The 11,764-nt window shown below is 39.8% G+C and overlaps 1 long non-coding RNA gene across 1 annotated transcript; it reads right to left on the reverse strand.

The window, feature by feature from the left end:
• Window positions 1-5,187: 5,187 nt before the first annotated feature.
• Window positions 5,188-11,758, reverse strand: LOC121813510. Its single transcript, XR_006053739.1, has 3 exons — window positions 10,857-11,758; window positions 10,585-10,730; window positions 5,188-5,323 (listed from the first exon to the last, which is right to left on the reverse strand). It is a non-coding gene; the product is annotated as an uncharacterized LOC121813510 (long non-coding RNA).
• Window positions 11,759-11,764: the final 6 nt, after the last annotated feature.

Raw genomic sequence — 11,764 nt, forward strand, 5'->3', positions numbered from 1 at the left:
CAACTTTGTTGTATTATGTTTTAATACATAGTACATAAACATATTACTAATATTTATTATGACATTTTGTTGTCAGTATAATGAAATGTATTATCTGTTTTAATTTACAGACATATTCTGATGGAGAGAGTAGCCATACAAGCAGGCAGGATTTCACAGAAACGTTGAATTCTGACAAATGCGGTAAATATTCCTATCTAAAAGTCGCTCCAAATAAACTGTAAATAGTTTGCATTTATAGTATATAAAATATATATCTCCAAGAGATGTAATACTAGAAATTACAAATAAATAACATGCTAAATTTGGGTAAAATTAAGGGATAAAAAGATACTAATTACTAACTATACAATACTTTAATCATAGCTGTACAATACTAACTGTACAATAAACAAAGACAGAACAGGAACAATACAAAGTGGATTGTGCAGTAGGTATAGAATACCAAGTACCAGATGCAAGTGCTGAATTTATAAGAAAAATTATAATTATAATTATAATTATACCCAAATGTTATTTCAGTTTCACTTCAGTGTATTAAAAGCGTAGATAAATGCATTATTACCAATCCTGTTTACTGAGTACAAATAATAGACTATTTCTGCATCCACCTAAGCTTAAATTGTTGTGGTCTTCACTAACTTCTTTTTTCGACACTATGGTTTCACTAAATGCTAATTAGCTTCATGTGTGACTTTCAAAGTACAGCTTAATTTTCAAAATATGCATCAGTTTTTCTTTTGCATTAATCTTTTGGTATTTTAACGTATCAGTATACCAATAGTCTTAGTTAGAATCTCATTTTGATTTTGTATTTTTCTATCTTATAGTTGAAAGTGAAGTCTCTTTGGAAGATATTCTTGTTTTCTGCACCGGATGTGACAGCATTTCAGCCCTGGGTTTTTCCCCAAAGCCAAGCCTTGAGTTCATCACTAACTGCAGATTTCCAGTGACCAATATTTGTGAAAATATCCTTCGTATACCAGTTCATGTAGTGTACTACTTTCAAATCAGACATGGATTTTGCAATACGGAATTCACCAGGATTTGGAAGAGCATAATGATGTCAAGGATTGTAGAATGATGAGGATTTTGTTTTTGTTTTTCTATTTTGCATATGCATGTTAATTTTCTTGTTTCTTGTTAATGTTGTTAACCCAGCGTCAGATTATCAACCTGTCCAGGGTGTACTCTGCCTTTCATCCTGTGGTAGCTGGAATAGGCTAGTAACGCGGATAAAAATAAGCAGAAGAGAATGGATGGATGCATTTGGTTTCAGTTTATACATATGAGGCATATTTTGTTTTTGGATTGTAGTTTATCTGTTCCTGCCTTTATGGCATGTTGTATCTCTGTTCTCTGATATGACCCATAGTAACATTAGATTATTTAGTACCCCTGCAGGGAGCAAAAGAATATGCCACAACCTCACTGTTAAATAGAATTCAATTTTGTCAAATGCTTCCTGTGTCTAGCTATTCCACACAATGTATGGAATGTCAGTGGTAATGTCATAATATACGAGGTTTATCAGCCATGTTTTGTATTTCAGATACCTTTGTTTATTTTTGAAATACTATAGCTAGATGTAGTCATTGAACGATCTGCCACCTAGAGCAACTTTTCTTTACATTCTCAAATGAGATAAGTCTGTCAAGATTCCTGGGTCATTGACCCAGCGTTTTCAGTTCATGTTTACTGTTTCTTCCACATGTTCCATTTCCTGTTTCATTACATTCAGCCGTACTCACCTGTGTCCAATTATCATTCAGTCTTTGTATTCAAGTTCCTCAGTTTTACCAGTTCACTGTCCTGTCATTGATGTTGTGATTGTCTTCATTCCCGTCTGTATTCCGTTGTTCAGCCAGCCATTCAGTCTTTCAGTTAGTTAGTGAGTCCTGCCGTTCCTGTTCTGTTCACTCACTCGCTCTAATAAATCATCATCATTCTGCACCGTGAGTCCTGCGTTTGGGTCCCTTCCTGTCGTCCTCTCACCCACACACCACGACTTCTGACAGAATGACACAAACCGTGCCACGACGACACGCTGTGGACTCAGTGGACACTGTCCTGTTCGAGCAGCAGGAGGCAGCGCTCTCCCGCTAGGGCGGAGGAGCTCAGGGGGAAACAGCGGCTCTTTGCGGAAGAAGAGCACATCTTCGAGGGGAGTCGTTTGGCTCTGGGCGGACCTCAGAGAGGCCGTGTTCTCCCACCTGCTGCCTCACCTGCACCGGAGTATTTGCCTCGGAGAGTGGGCGTCTCTCGCCGCGCTTCAGCCTCTCCCTCTCTTGCCGCTCCGCTCCTCACTCACCCACCGCCTCATTCATCCGCCTGCTGCCACAGCTAAGTGGAGGCAAGGCTCACGCCGCCATCCTGTTTCCTGTTTGGAGCAGCAGCATCCGGTGGTGAGCGAAACAGACTTTTTTCTTTCACCTCGCCATAATCCAGAGACTGTTCACCGCCCACCTAAACCAAAGACTGTTTACTGCAGGGGTAGGCAACTCCAGGCCTCGAGTGCCGGTGTCCTGCAGGTTTTAGATCGCACCCTGGGTTAACACACCTGAATCAAATGATTAGTTCATTACCAGGCCTCTGGAGAACTTCAAGAAATGCTGAGGAGTCATTTAGCCCTTTAAATCAGCTGTGATGGATCATGGACACATCTAAAACCTCCAGGACACCAGCACTCGAGGCCTGGAGTTGCCTACCCCTGGTTTAATGTGACTACATTCTGGATTATCCAATTAATTCTAACCATCCTGCCTCCGAACAGACTGCTCCACCATCTCAGGCTACTGCTAAAGACATTATCACTGAAACCTGTAATTTCTCCCACTCAATCACCATTTCACCCATTAGTCAACCTTTTTCTGCTAGCAGGGCAGCTCAGAGACTGCCTTCCCTTCCATCTGTTTCACTTTCTCAGGTGAGGGCAGCTATTGCTCAGCCTGTCCCTGCAGCACCTCCTCGGGTGGCTAGGGACCAGCTAGCACTCACTCCTGTGCCAGCTCCCAGGACAAGGGCAGCTGTGACCCAGTCTACCTCCACACCCATTCTGTTTTTCAGGTGGGGGTGACTGGTGTCCAGCCACCCCCCGTGCCTGTCCCAGTGCTCAGGCTGAGGGCAGCCAGAACCCAGCCTGACCTCCCTAGAGGCTTGAAAGAGCTAGCCTGTCCACCTGCTAGTCCACCTCTTCATCCACCTCCTGATCCAGCTTTCCATGCTCTAGCACTGTCTCTGATCAGGCTAGCTGAGCTCTTCCCAGCTCAAGCACCTGATGCGCTAGCCCAGGCTGCAGCTTTGTCCCCTTCACTAACTCAGTCTTTAGCTCAGCCATTAGCCTCGCCAGTCCAGTCAGTTCAGTTGCCTGCTGTTCAGCTGCCAGCTCAGTCAGTCCAGTCACCTGCAGCTCAGTCCAGTCTCCACCTCTCCTGTCCAGTCAGTTCAGTCTCCTCCTGTCCCCCAGTCGCCGGTCCTCCAGCCAGTCCAGTCTGTCGTCCAGTCTCCTGTAGTCCAGTCAGTTCAGTCTGTCGTCCAGTCTCCTGTAGTCCAGCCAGTCCTGTCTGTCATCCAGTCTCCTGTAGTGCAGTCAACGGATCCTCCGTCACTGCCGGCTTCCACACCGTCGCCTGCAGCTGCTGCTCCGTCACACCGGCTTCCACGCTGTCACCTGCAGCTGCTGCTTCATCACCTTCTCCTCGTCCACGTCGGATTTGGCGTCGGGGGACACCGTTCAGGCCGCTGACTGGACCTCGTCGCCGGCGTGGTCGGCCTCCGGACCTGCTCAATCGCCTCAGCCACTGGCCACCCACCAGAACTGTTTCTGTTTGGACTCCGATTCAGTGTCCCATTTGAATATTTATGCTTTACACAGAAATTCATATTAATTTTCACTTGATTTCTAGCTTAACTCACAGGTTTAAATAATAGTTTTTGTTAGGTTTTGGGAAAGTTTTGAAAAGTGTTACAGTAACACTAATGAAAACATATTTAAAGGGGGACTAACAGTATCTCCAACACTGCCAGCAAGTTGTCTATAAATATGACACACATGAAATATATAATAATATATAGCTGAAATATGAACATTATATCATCATCGCACTATATGACATTACATTCTTATCAAATAATGATACTACTACTACTACTAATAATAATAATAACTGTTAAACATAACCTGGTTTACATTCTTTAGGGAATGTTTAAGGATTTTGTTTACTTGATTAGACAGGCTTATTGTATTTTGTTTGTTTTATTCTTTTCTTTTCTTTTCTTTCTTTCTTTGTTTTTTTTTGTTTTTGTTTTTGTTAAGGTCAGTGTTGCTCTATTACTACAGAATACTCTTTTCTTCCTCTGGGTTCTGGAAATACATAAAGTGTTCTGTGTCATTTTTTTCCAAATATCAGCCTGTAAGAGTTTAAATAAAACATTTCTGTGTTTTAAAGTTGAAAATGTATAACAGATATTTTATTTAATAAAATTCACAATTCGTGTTTATTAACAGATAAATTAGTACATCATACCATGATATGTAACATAAACTGTAACATTTTGTACTGTGACAAGTATGGTTTGTCATGAAAGAAAAGTGTAGTCTAAACACTTTATTTGTCTACTTTTATGATTTAAATGGCACAAGTGAATATGAAGATAAAACCAGTCTTATCAACCTTTACCTAAATAATACCCTTGGAAGTTTTTCAGTATTGTGATATTTCACAATTTTTAGTGTCTGGCAAAAAAAAAAAAAAATTCTATTCAACACAACTTAATTTACTAATAACTGAAGCATGTGGCATGCATATTCAAAAGTTCATTCTACATATATATTTAAGTTTCGTTCTATACATTCAGAAGATCATTCTATATACATTCAAGCTTCATTCTATATATTAAGACTTTGATTGATATATATGTATAATATTTTTCTAAACGGCATTCCATAATATATTAATATAGTATATTTAATATAATATAATATAATTATGATATAATTTAGATATTATATATGATAGGTTAGAAAGAGAGAGAGAGGAGGTTAGCTTCTGGAGGTGTAATAAGTGGGTGGCTCAGTGCTTTTTTCCATATAGTGCCACATCAGTCTTAGCCTGACAGCTGACCAAAGCATATTTTATATCACATTCTGTAAGTTTAAATAATGAAGTACTTACCCCAATAGCAAATCGAACAATGTTTTTACTCTCTGCTAGCTGTGCTGCACCTCCCAGATAGTCCGATCATAGATTGTCCATCAGTAATTACTATCAAGACCTTCTTTGCATTAGGTCTCATACCTTCTTGTGGTATGAAAACTGTGTTTCTGTGAAATTAAAAAAATAAAATAAAAATTATATGTATATATATATACAGTATATATATATACATATACATATATATATACAGTTTAAGTTTACCTATATACAATATTATATAATATATTATATTTATTATATTATTTATATATAGAATCTATAGTATATATATAATTTAATTATTTATATATATGATATTATATAATTACAGTATATATGATATATACAATAGTATATATAGTAGTAGGGTAGAGTAGTACATGATATATTACTAGTATCATTATGAATACATACAGTATATACTGCGTAATTATTAAATAGAATATATATATTAGTTATTATAGGTATATAAAAGGTATATATAGTAGTATAGTACTTTTATATGTAGTATAACACCAGTAGCGTTATTTGCTACGAGCGAGCAAGGGCTGGCGGTTGCCCGGGGCGGCATGATGGTGGGGCGCAAATCGTACGCCATCGGTCAAAAAATAAAATCAATTGCTGCAGTACGTCATAACGCACGCGTGCATATCGGGGAACTCGGATGAGGGCCGATCGTGTGGCGGTGTTGCTGTTATTTATCGCGCGCGATCGAATTCGCATGGGAGTAAGAGGCGCCCTCCGTTTTGGGGTGCGAACTTCTGCCTTGGCGGACAGCGGGGAGGGGGGAGGCGGGGCGTGGGATCTTCTCTGTTACATACAGTACAGGATATAGAGAGATGAGAGGATGAGGCTCCAGTTACAGCAGTGCAAGTAAACAAACAAGAGTAAGAAAATAAATATACACTTTAGGACTCGGGGTAAAGGGATCAATAACAATTTAAAATTTATAATTTACAGTTTGATGATTTAAAGTCTCACACACAACCCGTCGAAGGGGGGGGGCTGCTTCCAAATAGAGCACATTTCATTCATAATGATGTAAATCCAAGCCCATTATGTATTCATGATTTGAATCCTGGGTTGTGTGAAATCCCAGAAATAAACCCTAGACAAAGTGAATCTGTGAACTAAGGTGTAGGTTGTAGGGGATGGGTGTTCATACTGGAGTGCAAAATTAAAACCAATGGAAGATGGACAAGAAAAGTTCAAAGCCATCAGGTCCTCAGTTTAGAAAAAAGAGAAAAGAAGAGGAGGAGAAACGAGCAAAAGATACAGGTAAGCAGATGTGTCATTGGATAATAGCAGGTCATCCTGAAACAATCAGAATCAGAATACTTTATTAATCCCTAAGGAAATTATGTGAGTTAAAGTTGCTCCAAGAAGAAATGGTAAAAATACCAACAGTAACAGACTACACTCCAAACAATACATTATGTTACAGATTTTAACACTAATTAGTCCTAATTAGTTGTTGATTTGTCCTGTTCTCATTGTATGACGAATTATGATGGCTGTGGTAGCAGTTTTATGTTAATGTACAATCCTATGTTTTATGTGTGTGTGTGTGTGTGGGGGGGGGTGTGTGTGGTATTGAGGATACGTTATGCTTTAGTATATTGTAAAGTATATAGTGTATAATATATAAATATTATAACAGGTCTATACACTAGTTAGAGGGTGCAATGTACTTGTATTTGGTATTGAACCATTACGATACAGTGTTCGAGTTGACGGTACGCATGATGTATTAGGAACAATACTAAAATTTGTAATTTTTAATTTACAGAACGTTTTTCTTCTGACGTGGCTATGGTTGAAGCGCTTCAGTGGATCTGCGTTTCGAGCTACTCCGTCCTAGGAGCTGGCACTGTCGTGAGGTGGCGATGGGCCACATGAGCGACATGGAAGCTAAGCAGCATAGACAGAAGACTAAGCTTCGTTGGCAAGAAGGACAATGGGCAGAACTGCCGTAATGCTACATCTCGGAGAATGTGAACCTCCCACAGGCTCTTAGATTGGGCTTTAGGAACTTTTTGTGGTTTTTCATGTGTCGAGAGCAAATGACGACGCTGATGGTAGCCGCGTTAGCATGGACAAAAGGTGAACATCATGTCGAGGTGTTGCCACGCAATAGCTCATTAATTGTGGGATAGTGGTTGCAGGCATGCTAGCTGCTCTGTGACCAGTGTTGGTCACGTTACTTGAAAAAAGTAATCAGTAACTAATTACTGATTACTTCCCCAAAAAGTAATCCGTTACTTTACTGATTACTTATTTTCAAAAGTAATTAATTACTTAGTTACTTAGTTACTTTTTAAAAACACGATTTACAACCTGAATAGGTGATAAAGCGATAGATCTTTCAGCCCAATTCTACTTTTTCTGCATAATCCATCATACAAAATGTAATCAAATGGAAAAGTCTCTTTTTTTAAAACTTGTTTTATCAGTTTTAATCTTTTAACTTTATGCATCAAGCAAAAATTTAATTATATGCAACATTCTCTGACTGGAAGAAATTAGTTTAACATTTAAACCTATTTTCTGCACATTCCAGCACATAAAATAAAATATTTTTTGTGTTTACACTCACTCTTTCAAATAGATGCAAGTAAAACACAGCAGAAAATAAATAAAGTCAAAGACTCAGCGGTCCTGTTGCTCTATTTTCACCTGTAAAGCAGGAGTGGGGTAGGCGGAGGTTTACCCTGGTGCAGGTGTGCCGCGGTCAGTGAAGAATCCGCGAGTTTCTCTGTGAATTTCCCATTACGTCGTAGCTACTCGGTGCTTGCTTGGAAGTTTAGGGTGTTTTTTCGCTGTAAAAAAGTTTTCTTCCCACGCACAACGGACGCTAATGTTTTTGTCACTTTTTATGGAATCAAACTCAAAGTAAGGTCAGTACTTCCACGCTTTAAACGCTGCACGCTCATACTCTCTCCCACAATCGATATGTGATCCATTGTTGATCTGCACACAGCTGTTGTCACTAACGGCGCACTCGCTTACGTCACTGTCGTGAGACATTCTCGCAAAAAATCACGGTTTTAGTAACGCAGTAACGCAGCGTTCCTACGGGAAAGTAACTGTAATCTAATTACCGTTTTTGCAATAGTAATCCCTTACTTTACTCGTTACTTGAAAAAAGTAATCAGATTACAGTAACGCGTTACTGCCCATCTCTGTTGTTAACGTGTTGACGCCGTCCAGCCCCACGCACCGGGTGATCTGCAGTAACTCGTTAACGGAGATTTGCCGCGTTATGGTGTTAATGTCATTTTAACGAGATTATGCTGACAGCACTAGTGGGAACACAATGAATATGACTGCACATTTACGCCGACATCATCCTAGTGCAAAGACAAGTGGAAGCAGACAAAAACAACAAGCACGCATGCTACAAACTTTCCGTGTAATTTACGTGATCTAGGTCAGCGGTCTCCAACCTTTTTTGCACCACCGACCGGTTTATGCCCGACAATATTTTCACGGACCGGCCTTTAAGGTGTCGCGGATAAATACAACAAAATAAAACTAGTACCGAAAAAAGAAGATTTATTCATAACACACGTGAAAAGACCCAGGAAAACCGAGTTAACGATAAAAACGATAACAAAATAACGCTGAAAAGCAATAAAAACCCTGAAAACCAGACATTTCACACCTGAGCCTCAACTCTCGCGGCCCGGTACCAAACGACTCACGGACCGGTACCGGTCCGAGGCCCGGGGGTTGGGGACCGCTGATTTAGACAGCCGTTAGCACATGATTCTCCTTATGGGGACCTGATATGTTTAATATGCTGCTGAGAATATAGCCCAGAAGAAGCGTATAGTATAGCTTTTATTTTGGAAAGAGCCATTTCTCTGTAATAAACTCTCTTTTCCAAAGATGAGTGATTCTCATCAGATAGATTTATTTTTTATTACTTTGTTGTTTCAGCAACATTAAATTTAAAAACTGTACTTTTGAGTTAAAATATATATTTATAATTTTAATAAATGACAAATTAAAAGGCATGAACATTTTTTTGTATTGAAAAAATATCGAACCGTGACACCAAAGTATCGAACCGAACCGTGAATTTTGTGTATCGTTGCACCCCTGAAAATATATATATATATATATATACACATAATTTTATTTATAATGTCAATAAATCTTTTTTACAGTGGACGTATGGTCATGGGGTAGACTGCATGTGTGAGTACAAGAAAACAATTATAATACAAATGTGTTAAATTTTCTTAGATGAGAGGGTCCAGCAGTAGATCAGAGGAATAGGGAAGGATTTGTCTGTGTGTTTTAGTTTGGCTTAGCTGTAGGCTTGAGAGTGTGTGTAATTGTGTTAGAGGGAAAGGAATTTATGGACACTGGGGTCTGCCTGTCATAAAAGGAGACAGGAAGCTACAGTTGGGGGATGATGATGCTTGTACCTATAATAAAAGCTCATAATTGTCACAACTTAGAAGTAGGTTTCCAGGAGACTCTCCACATGCTTAGCTGTAAGAGTAAGACAACAAGAGGCCAATGGCCCAGTGGATGCAGAGTGGGGGTCTCAGTGCTTGTAATATGTTTTGTATGTCTGGTAGTGGAATTTGGTGAACCTTGGGTGAGGGGAGATGACTTTATGACCGGCAGGAAGTCACATATACAGAGACACACGCTCACTCACGTGCACATACATACACACACTGGTACGCGCACACACAGGCCCTCACGTGCTCACGCATACATACACAAACACAGAGTTTACAACACACCATGTGGGTTTTACAATGGGGTCGGTTCTATAAAACTGGTGGAAACAAACAAAGAGGTGGAGATTTGCAGAGGGACACCGGACCTGTACGTCTCCCCTTCTAGAAGGTGCATGCGTAACTGAAGATGAATAAAGGTTTTGTGAAATGACTACTGAGTCCTGTGTCGTCTCTGGAGGCCCGAGGAACAAAAAAGGAACCGGGGTGAAACTGCTTTACGTAACACATGTTTGATTGTTATTTTTGGATCCATCCTTCTTTTTTTATATTTTCATTTAGCATTACACAGATTTTTCTATTCTGCGAATCCAGATAATCCAAATATTAGATTTTCAAATTGAAATTCAATTTAGCCTTTGTTACGAACATCTCTATGGAAGTCCAGAAAAGTCACGGATAATGGACATATTTTTTTGTACAATTCATTATTCAGTTAGGAAATACTTATCTGCTCTGTTGATAATATTTGAAAACAAAGGTCTGTGTACATTATTTCTTTTGAAAGACTGGCATCAGAGTCCACACTTTATTTAATTTGGTAAGAGTCCCAGAAAATAAGAGTCACCTGGACAGGAACTCTAGACAGTAAATTTAGCATAGTGCTTCAGTGATGTGATTTCTTTCCTTACACAACATGTCTGATGGCCTTAGCTGTGAAGGTAGCTCCCCTGTATTGCTGGATTTCATTGATGTCAGTCTCCACTGATCCAGATGAAGAAAACGTTTTAAAGTAAAAGTGAACCCATGGTGAAGTAGAGAACTGGGAAACAGAAAACTAAAAAAAAAGGGGAAAACAATAAATATATCAATCTGTCATGCTTCATGGATCTAAATAGAAATAATAATGCAACTGTTTTATGTCTGTGCTACTATTAACTGAAGAGGGACTACAGCATCTTACCTGTGCATCATTTAAGACAAATGATTGGATTAGATCTTTCACAAACTTCTTCATTGTTTGAAAATCAGGAGATGATACGCTGCCTGAACCATCCAACAGAAAGGCAATGTCTACTTGTGGTGGGCACTCTATCAAAGACATGGAGTCAAAATCTAATCAATTTTTATGGGCTAATTTTAACATTTTTCCTCACATCATGCGAGCAAAAGGATTCTGAGGCTTTCAGTAAGTCAGTATTCAGTAATGAATGCCACACACATAAGGAAGCTCCTTACCATGCATGGAGGGTTTCACTCCCAGTCCAGCACCCTGAGCCTGAACGCTAAGTGGAAGGAATGAGGCCGAGGACTAATGCATGTCTGAACCATTTTCCAGGATGAGACAATGAATATCCATGAGTACATCAGGAAGATGATCATAACTGACCGCATGCTTAGTAAATGCCTCAGGCAGCAGAAAACCAAGAAAGAAGACCAAGGGGAGGAGGCATCATGGAAGGACAAGCCCCTGCATGGTATGTACCATTGGCAGATAGAGGAAGTGGCTGGAATGTTTAAGATCCATAGAGGCTGAGTTCTACCACACCAGGCAAGACACCATGTGCAGGCTGTGTAATGATGTTGCTGAGACAGCAGGGTGCAAGATGCTAGCAGGCAGGGCATACATGGAATGCCAAGTGGCTGGCATAGTATATAGTAATATGTCTGTGCTGAGTACGGCCTGGAAGTCCCGAAGTCAAAATGGGACATGCCCCCAAGGGTTGTCGCGAATTACCGTGCTAAGATCCTGTGTGACTTCCAGATACATACAGATGAACTGGTGATAACCAACCTGCTAATCAACTGGACATAGTAGTGCTGGACAAGGAGAGGAAATGTATAGACAGTTATCCTTAATCCTTAAGTTAT

This window comes from Haplochromis burtoni, unplaced genomic scaffold (genome assembly GCF_018398535.1).
Source record: "Haplochromis burtoni strain Fernald_Lab_line unplaced genomic scaffold, NCSU_Asbu1 Contig_1814, whole genome shotgun sequence".
NCBI lineage: Eukaryota > Metazoa > Chordata > Actinopteri > Cichliformes > Cichlidae > Haplochromis > Haplochromis burtoni.